The following is a 10,594-nucleotide window of genomic DNA, read 5'->3' on the forward strand; positions in this document are numbered from 1 at the left end:
AAGGGTGTTGTGGGTGGCCACTTTATGACTCCTCTTCCTTGGTACCATACATGTACATGTATGTACCTACTAACCTGGAACAAAAACTTACGATGTCTCTTTTTAAGAATAAAAATTCTGTAGAAGTAAACAGTTAACTTTCTTAACCCTACCGTACCAGTAACTCCCCAAGCATTTTTGCTAGTAGCCCCCCTGAACCCCTTCAAAATACTGCACTGTGCAGGAAACCAATGGCAATACTTTAACAAACGTGTAAAACAGTACCGGTACATTGTAACTTTCAATAGTTTCTTTAAACTTTCCAGCACTCCCCATGTACTGGTACAGTAATAAATGGCCGAGTTCTTCTTTTCAATCTTTCAAAGTCTTCCAATCTCATCTGGTGGATTTTGAATGGTTTGCGAGGAAAATCAAATTATTCACATCAATGTCTATACATTTTATTTCACAAGAACAGGGATTTTTGTATGTGAACATATTTATATAGATGCAAAGTAAGATAAATTTACACTAAGCTGTTTTTCTTAATTTAAGTATGAAATTACAAAATGTAGATGATCTGATAACCATATACATGTACATGTAGTGTATGGTGAGGAAAAGGTATCAGAGGCTTCAAGGGAACAATCTGTGTGAGAATTGCCAAGATCAGCACTAGGTGCCTGGAAGACTAGTCAAACAAAAGAGGGCGCTAGACAACTTTAGTAAGTGTCTACAAGTGTGCAAGTACATTAATGTATGCACCTGGCAAGGCCATGGTACCTGGTACACTGTATGCAACTTGCAAGGGACTAATTACATGTACTGGGTACAGTGTACCGGTATCTCCCGGGAACGAATTAAGCAAAAATTAGTTGAAAATTACATGTAAACCCGCCACCATACTTTGGAGGCTACAGGATCCTATTCTAGATTAGAGATTTCATCACTTAGTAAATGGTCACAATTATTTTGACAAAGGGGGACCACCATTAGCATGGTACTTAACTTAAGAGACTGAATGCCCCTGTGGCCTTAGACCGGTTAAAATCCCCCCCCCCCCCCATCCCACATCAAAACTCATCCATGGTATGTCCGAAAAAACCCAAGGTATCATTAGAACTCTTGGGAGGACACCACTTTTCCCTAATGGTTACAGAGTGACCTCCCAACTATCATTTTCTCGTGGTCATTCTGTGCTTCTAATTCATAACAAAAAAAACTTTGAGGGAAGGGGAGGAGTACGCTGCACCTGTCATGGGGACATTGTCATCTGTGAACAGGTGCGTTAGCCACTGAATTCTTGCCTGGCACTGTCTGTCCTGGACCTAAGGATATATCCCTGGGCTGTTTACATGAACCTGGGAATGCCAAAACTATCAATAAAGGGGCTCAGGGACGCGCATGTGTTTGGATTGGGATCCTTTTTCAGATGGGATGTTAAGTTGTTACCCAGATGAAGATTTCTTTGGACACACTGTGTTTGTTTTAGGTCATTCGTGTGCCACAGGAGTTGAAAAGTGATTTCTATGCAAACAGTGAGTTGGATGTACATGTAATAACGTGATGAAATGTGGATGTGGGGTCACCTCTGATGAACTCTCAAGCCAGCCAGTGTGTTCTCTGAAAAGGCTTAACGTTAAAGGGAATATATACATCATTTGCTTTTGCTGTAATTTTCAGAAATGAATGGAATTGGGGGGTTGGAAATATACATGTATAGCAAATATAGTTACACTGACTTTTTTGAGGTTTTGGGTTCGAAAATGCTATAAAAACCAAGAAAAACAATCATTTTTCTGTAGTCTGGTTCCCTGACTCCATATAAGAAGAAACAGAGCAGTTTACATACCGGTACATTGGGGAATTGTAAGGTCAGGGAACCAGTCTAGCTGGCTCGTACCCGTTCATAGGTTTGTAATCGATTGCAAACAAGTGCGATGGTTAATTGGGGCCAGTATTTGAAAAAAAGCCAGTTGTTTCCAACGCTGATCGGCCGATCAGCGTTGGAAATTCATACAAAAATACCACTTTTCTTGAAAATGACAGTATACCAGGTGCCATGATTTTACAGGATGCTTTACACTGTCATTCACTAACAGTAACAGTCCAGCAAGGTATTTCAAAATGATTTGGTAGTTTTATTTTTTGATGTTTGCAAATGTTGTATTTTCCCTTTAACGTTAAATTCAATTGTACTGGCATTGAACTTGTACAGCCATGGGTATTTTTTAACAGATGCAGAATATAGGCCGGTTCACACTCTGCCAAAACGCAGCTGCAAGCAAGAGTTTGGTGAACCAGTATTCCTGCTGCCAATTTGCAAAATGTTGAAGTCATTTCAACTCCGGTGAATTTTGCAAGGACGAATGTTTCACAATCACATTACCATGATGTCCAGACAGACCAGCATGAACCAGCCCGAGTTCTGTGAGACCTCATGAATCTATCTTTGGATGTGAAAAGTCCTGGTTCTAAAGAATGACAGAATTTTGTATAAATACGCATACCGGTATTTAACTTGTCAAATTTGATTTCACACGTTGATTTAATGCAGTCATCAAAGACTGAATATGAAAAGCAAACTGTACATGTAGGCCTTCTTACCCAACAAATAAAAAATCGTTTGAAGTCATTCTTAATGATACATGTATGCACTTGAATGGTAAATTACAAACTGGGACAGGAAAAATATCCTACTTTGGAACCTAAATTTATAGAATGACCTGGCTGTACTTTTAATTAATATTTGCACCGATGTCCCAAGGGTACCGGTAAGTAACTTTCTGTATGATTAATTGTCTAAATGATTCCAGTACAATGTACATGTACACACATTCTGTCTGTACAGTCTGCACAAGGAATTCCAACCAGATGGAAGTCAATTCACTGAGTGATGGCACGGATGAACTACTCTTGCAGAAAGAGCAAGCCCAATGGTAAACTGTTACAGCGCCCTCTGTTGGCGAGTCTTGTGGTCTTTATAATGTAGAGAGAAATGGATTAGTTTAACGTGAGAGACGTAAAGGTGTGTTTTTTATTAGAAAGTTAGAACAATGAATTGGGAAAAGGTTTTTTTTTGCCAAATACACACATCACATGCCATCTCTTTCTACTAGTCGGGGACTGAGAGACCAAAAGTTTCAAATAAGAGGGCAAAAAGGTAGAGAATTAGGCTATACTGTAAAGTGTACACTGTATATCCCGAGTGCCTGATTGATAGTTTTTGACAAGTTGACAAAAACTAAACTCCAAGCCCCTGCAATTTCTCTAACTTTATTCCTACATGTTTGTACACGCGAGCCACACTAAGGGTACCGGTACCGTTCATACAGTGTATACGTGTAGATGTTCTCTAGTCTGCAAACAAAAGATGCAACTTGGAATTTTTGTACACTAGGCCTATAGGAATACTATTCAGGCCTGAACACAATTGAGATGAAACTATATCAAAAGTATACAAGTAGAAAACATCTATTTATAATTTGACCTTTTACGGATGAGACTAACCGGTACATCCTGCAGGGCATGCAGACAAACAAAGGTCACAATGTGATATAACCTTTGAATAAATAACTTCATCAAAATAAAACTTCCAGCAGGGCAAACTGGGCTCTGCGGATCGATGGCCTTGGGCCCTACCAGGTAGATAGTGAAAAATATGAACATTAATGTAATGACGGCACTGTAAATCACATTAGGACTATTGGAGTGCTATCAATAGAAACATAAACTGCGGCCTAGATTACACACATGAGCAGAGTTGATGGGATAAAGACTCAAACTGCAGGCACCTCTGTCTCAGTCAGTCACTAAATAATTATGGTCGGTAAATAGTAATTTAGTGAGGAATGTCATGGCAATAGAAAGGCTGTTTGTACGTGTACACTGCAGTATGCACATGAATATATTGCACTTGAAATACCAGTATGTAGGGGTGTAGTACACACAAGAACAATTTTTTGTGAGCCAGGCAGTGCTATTGTATAGGATTACCCCATAGTGCCAATCAATCTAGTTAAATCTGGCCCAGATGCCAGAACAAACTTCCAGTAATACCATGTAATACATGTATAGGGGTCTAGTACACAAGAACATTTTTTTTGGTGAGCCGGGCAGTGCTATTGTATAGGATTACCCCAAAGTGCCAATTGATCAACAAGCTAAATCTGGCCAAATGTGCACATACATGTAGATGCAAGAATGAACTTCCAGTGAATAGAGCGTGGAAGTCTCGCCAGTCCACGTTCACTTTTTCTGTGAATGTCTTGGTACCAGACTTCCATGTTTGAGTTTGTATACCCAATTGTTTTCTGTGTGACTGATTGAACAGGGCCCAATTTCATGGTGCTGCTCACCACAGAATTCCGTGCTTACGATAACCATTTTGTGCTAACTGCGCAAACGGAAAAATTCTGTGCTAACCATGTAAGCACAGAATCCTTAGTTACGGGACGTGGGGGCCTACACATGCGCAGAAGCCAAAATTCCTTGCTAACCCATAAAATACACTTACCGTAAGCATGAAATTTTAAGCCATGATTTTTCGCTAACGGTAAGCAGAGCCACGAAATTGGGCCCAGAAGTTGAGGTCAACCAGTTTTTTTTTATATAATAGTCATCAATTCACAATATTTTCAATGTTTGTAAATTGTAATGCTTTTTTTTCTTTTGAAATACCCATTTTCTGGCCTTGATTGGATGGGCCCGGTCAGGGCACAAAATAAATGCACAAACAATAGGGCGTTACACACGTTGTACAAAATGTAGATGCTATACGTGTACATGTACATGGTGCCCAGATGTGCTGTATTTTGTAAAAAAAATTCAGGTTTTGAGGTCAACTTGTAAACACAAGACTTTTGTGGACTCTAGGACCAGCTACATACCACATGATAGGCTTGCCCTGTCTTCTGAATAAGATATTCTGTAGAACAAGAAAACCTTGCTCAAGAATTCACTGCTGAAGCTAATTTCCTCAAAATTTTCCGGAGAGGATATTTTCTCAATCCTTTGCAGCTTCAGAGTGCTGAAAGTACAGCAAGGGTTTATGATGTCAGGCACTGCCCTCATCAAGTCAACAAATGACAAACGGATATCGGCGACAGTTTAACGGCGCTGGATTCCATGAAAACGTCCAGGGCAAATGTTTTTCTTTTTTGATGTTTACCATGTGGAGTCAATCTAAGTGAAAGTCATTCGACCAGGAAATTGGATAGAAATTGGAAATTGCAAAATCAGTTTTTTTCCTGTCGGACTGATAATTGGTTGACACAGAGAGCTCAAAGGGTTATTGGAAATAATGGCAGGTAAATTCTCAAATGCCATTTTGATGCAATTGTCTCGACTTGTGTTTGTGTAGAACTGTGTCTATTTAACGGCTTGTGTTTGATCAATGACTAAACTAAATTTACACTAAAATCACAAACCCTCCCTCTCTGGCTGTCAATTTCAACAAGGCCTGCCCAGCAGTCAAAATACCCGGTATCTCAAATGACTGTTTTTAACAGTTGAGTGCTCCCTGCCTTCATAAAGCAGGATTGACTGGCTGTGATTATTATGAAACCTGATATAGCTGCATGTATCTTTGACTGTAGGAGATTGATAAGCCAGCTGTGCCTACCAGTCACCTGCTTTTTGTCTGTTGATGGAATTTGATTGTCACAGAGCCTACAAGGAATATGATCTGACTGTTGTTGACTAGCCTGTGTACATTGTAAAAGGCCTGGCGGGGGAACAGGATTGAATTGTTCGACTGTCTGTGACTGATCAAACAAAAGGAGGGATTTAATTAATGAATCAGGTTGGCTCAATTTTCAAAAATCTTGTTGCCGTGATTTTTTCTTCAAATTACCGTACTTGGATAGATGTAGGCCCCTATGCAAATTTGCATTGCAAGAGAAGGAATAATTTCCCATAATGTCCGTCTTGAAAACTATACATGTACTGGCAACTAAATAAAAATAATCCTGCAGCAGTTGTTTTAGGTGAAAATTATTAGGGGTTTTTTTTTGGGGGGGGGGGGCTAACTTTGGCTTTTTTTATGATATACATGTATATCCAGCGAACAAAATTAGAAGCCATTTTTGAGGTAGTGCCACGCTCGCCCACGCTGCACGCGTTCTTTAAGATGAGGCGTACACGCATTTTGGTAACACTGTTGGTGGAAGGAGCCCCGAAACTGTGCATGCGTACCACATGTAACTAAGCGCGACTCGCGTGAGCCTGGTGCCACCGCAGTGGCACCTCAGAAAATGGCTGTCGCCGAATTAGTATGTTGTAAATTATAAATGCAATGCCATGTACTGATACGGTATATCACAATTTAATTGTCAAATACACTAGTCCATCCAAGCTGAAGATGCATACTGTACACGTACATGTATGTATGTAGATTGCATGCAATTACTGGTCAGCAATTTGTTTACCTTGCACAATATGATTAGAGGGATGGAAACTTGGGGAGGGGGGGTGTTAGCATTATAATTGAATTGCACAAGGCTAAGAGTTGTACACCTTAGATGCTGGATTGGTGCTTGCCTGGGAATCACCTTAATAGACTGGATAAGGTTACTCTTGCACATAACATTCTAAGAGCGAAAAAATAATCAGTGTCCAATATGAATTATTCATGTGCACGCAGCACGTCTGAGGGACCGAAGTCAAAATGCAATGTGTTTTAAGCTTCATTCGACCCCGGACGGTGTAAAATTAATGTGGCAGAGCTTCGTGTCTGACTTTAGTTAGGAGTCAATAATAAGCAGTTAGGAGTCAATAATAAGCAGTTAGGAGTCAATAATAAGCAGTTAAATATAAATATTGCCTTAGCTGGTAACACATTGTGGGAATTACATTCCTTTTGTTAGAAAAATTTTGACACACGTTTGGGACATTACTGTGTGGACCCCCACATCATTTTTGATCCTCAAATCACCTAAACTGCTTCACATCTCACGTGCAGTCCCCCAAATCAGGGAACAAGATGAACTGGTCCTCATCAACAAAATGAAATCTGTGCACATTTATGTACAACTTACAATGAATGTTAAGATGCGTACAATGTGAGCAATTTCCTGCAAAGTTCTTAAAATAGAATGCGCCAATTACAATGTACATTCATGAGTACATACACGTGTATGTACTGTAACCAAACTGTCTAAATTTTGCGTTTCATTTTGTAAGAGGGCACACCTTATTTCATGGAAATCATGAACTGTATTTACATGTTATTGTACATGTATTTGTCTGCAGGAGAAAATTTCACACCAAGGGGCTTTACCAAATGTTTCTGCCCTGACAAATGTTTGCATTGTAACATGAGCATTGTGTGAAACGATGAAATAACATGTGTGAACAGGAAATCCGCTTTGTACCCTGGCCAATGTGAAAAACAGATCAACATAAACATACAATGTAGTACAGTTTGCTTTTACAACATGTACCGGGACTGTATGTTCCTGACACTGACAATTAATGTACTCTCGCAATTTTAACCCTTAACTTCTTATCTAGGGTTAACATTTTTCACATCTGCCAAAATGTTTTAAAGCCAGAGTCCATCATTTGCAGCTATCCAAAAAGTAACTGGCATAATTATTGTTGAAAAACATACTTAGTTGAAAGATAGTAAGGGGACTAAACTCCCTGTGAAATTATTCTTTCTGGCAGGCTGTCATTTCGAAGTAATCAATGAAAGAAGGCCTTTCCAACGGTGCGTCATAAGAAGCACCGTTGGAAGTTTCCGTTAATAGTTCGTTTTTTTTATTCGGCGAAGTGCGCGCAAGCGTTGACACGACGCACAAGTGCGCGCGGTTGCTATAATTCGTCGGATCGGTGCGCGACATCGCGTAGCTGCAATCAGCTAGTGAGAACGTGTCTCGGACGCTGAATTCAGGCCCAATTCAAAACATGATTCAGCAACTTTTGATTTGAAATCGAGATCCTAGAATGTTGTTTTTCTCGAAATATACAGCTGAAGCTGAGCTGAAACTTCATCGGGTTAGTTAGTCAGCACCCTTCTTCAGATTTTAAGCACTTTTGTTGCTTTAAACGAACAAAATGCACAAATTACAAATGATGGGCTATACCTTTAAAGGGAATGTACCGTACAACATTTGCTTTTCCTGCAATTTTTCAGAAATAAATGGATTTGGAGGATCAGTATGTTACAGAAAATATTGTTACACTGACTTGTTTCACGTTTTGGGTTCGTAGATGGTGGAAAAACCAAGAAACCAATCATATTATTGTAGTCTGGTTCCCTGACCCCACTTAAGATAAACACAAATTTATAGACTTTGGGGAATTGTAAGATCAGAGAATCAGTCTAGCAGGGTTTTAGTCTTCACATGTGTGTAATCAATTGCAAAGAAAATGCAGACGAACTAAATATAAAAGGAGCACTTTTTGGAAAAAGGCCAGTTTTCTCCAACGCTGGTCGGCCGACCAGCGTTGGAAAAATACAGTTTTTCTTGAAAACGTCAGCACACCAGGAGCCACAACTTTACAGGATGCTTTAGACTGTCATTCCCTAACAATCCAGTAAGATATTTCATGATAATTTGATCATTTCGTTTTTTGATGTTTGCAAATGTTGTATCTTCCCTTTAAGTGGGAAAGATTTACAAAGGTACCGGCAGAGCCTAAGTACTATTTTGCATTGGGCTTGATGGCCCCTGAAAGTTGAAAAATGAATGAGCCATTGATTTAGTGTAGGGCTGTCCCAAATACATGTACAGTGTACAATGTTTGACCGAATATTTGATCATTAACTGAATATTTGCATAGTTTTTTGCTGGTTCGAATATTAAAAAAAAAAGAAACAAACAAAACTACGCACATGTACCGGTACATGTACATGAACACACATGACTGTGATGTTATTTTAATCGTAAAGTTGCAGCACTTTGTTGTAAGATGCCATCTTTTGTCGACGGTAATTATTTTGTCAATGACGGTTCACTGTTCCCATCCTTTTAGCAGCTTGAAGCCATTAACAGTTAACATAGCTAGCTGCAAATCACTCCGGCAGCCCAAGAAAACAAGCGAGTTTTACTTAAGGAACAATAGCCTTGTCCAGTACATAAATTTAAATGTTAGCCACCGTCATATGGGCTCGGCGCACAAGTAACCCTTCACAATGATAAGAAAAGTAAGAGTTGGGGGAGACCGCTTCAAGCTTGACATTTGATCGCATGACACCTGACGTTAACGCGAAGACACTATGGCCTTCAGAATAAAACAAGTTGTGCGTACTTGGTGCTATACATCTACATGTATGCGTACCATCCAGTACGCACATGTGGTGTGTCCTGTCTTAGGGCTCTCAAAGGTGGTAAACAGTGCCCTCTCCTGTTTGTGCACAGAGCCTATAGCCCCAACAGGTTTTCTCTAGGCACCCTGCCAAATGCAACAAAATGCAACTTAGCTGAAATAAGAACCCTGCTATGTATGTAAATGCAACAAATTGCAACAGTGGATTTTGTTGTATTGTGCAGTGAACCCAGTGCATGCCAGCCTTGGCACCAAGCAGCTACCGGTACCGTGCTAAATGCAACCAAATGCAACAGTGGATTCTGTTGTATCACCTTGGCATTATGAGCAGTTACTCTGCTATTAATGCAACAAGATGCAACAAAGCACGGGGACTTGAGTTGCCAACTAAATGCAACAGCACCAGTATGCAACAACTTTTTTTTACCTTTGTTGGTTTCTGTTGCATTTAGCAGGGTTAGGGTTTTATATGTAACAGCTGATTGTGAATGATGTGATTAGGCTAATTTTCCCTTTTCTTCCAAAGCAGATGGTTTAGCCGATGATGCTGATGACATTTGCTCCTCCTATCCTGGAGATTGCCCACAAGTAAGCAATCAAATCGCCATCATCTTCAGCTTACTGCTGAGAATCTTAGCTATTTGACCTTTGATCTGCGTGTAGATGGGGATGACGCAGCAAACTCATAGGTAGCCATGCCAAGGTCGGTACGCTTTGACAGTTACATTTGATCCAGGGATTTGTTTTTAATGTCTTGAGCAACATCTTGTCTCTGGCATCTCCTGTAAACTAATGACAGTATGGTGGCTCTGACAGGACATCACACGTATCCATTCTTTCAAAATACCACGCATTTTGTTCATGACATGTGGTGAATGTTTTTAAAACACCATGTTTTTTCTGTGCGTCTTGTCCACACGACACACAGAAAAACCACGGCTTTTCTTGTGATGTCCTCATTATTTCAGCAGTAACTGATGAAGTTGATGTCCATTCAGGGCCACCATAGGGTGTGTCGTATTTGTTGGCCATTTACATATAGTTGAGTTGTGTCAGAGGGTAAAGTGGCAAATTTAGCATTTATGTTTGTGTGGTAAAACGTGTAAACAATGAAGGTTTTGATAACCTCCATGTACATGTACAGGTAACTGCAGGACAGTCTTTGCAGGAGGTTGACAATGAAGTTAAAATGTGGCCCCTTCAAAGTGAACACTGAGTGGCACACTTAAAGGCAGGATCATTGCATTTATCCCACAAGTACCGGTAACTTACCCAATTATATATATTGCATGTACATGGATTAAAGATCGTACTGGGACTAAACACCCCGTGAAATTATTCC

The 10,594-nt window shown here is 39.9% G+C and overlaps 1 protein-coding gene across 1 annotated transcript in view; it reads right to left on the reverse strand.

The window, feature by feature from the left end:
- LOC119734615 (putative uncharacterized protein DDB_G0271606) overlaps positions 1–2,368 on the reverse strand; it is a 28,760-nt gene extending 26,392 nt beyond the window's left edge. Inside the window, exons 1-2 of the mRNA XM_038208151.1 lie at positions 2,358–2,368; positions 139–141 (exon numbers count right to left, since the gene is read on the reverse strand). The gene's annotated coding sequence lies outside the window, so the exon portion shown is untranslated. The remainder of the gene's footprint in view (positions 1–138; positions 142–2,357) is intronic.
- Between the last annotated feature and the right edge of the window lie 8,226 nt (positions 2,369–10,594).

Source organism: Patiria miniata, unplaced genomic scaffold (assembly GCF_015706575.1).
Source record: "Patiria miniata isolate m_02_andy unplaced genomic scaffold, ASM1570657v1 HiC_scaffold_27, whole genome shotgun sequence".
NCBI classification, from domain to species: domain Eukaryota; kingdom Metazoa; phylum Echinodermata; class Asteroidea; order Valvatida; family Asterinidae; genus Patiria; species Patiria miniata.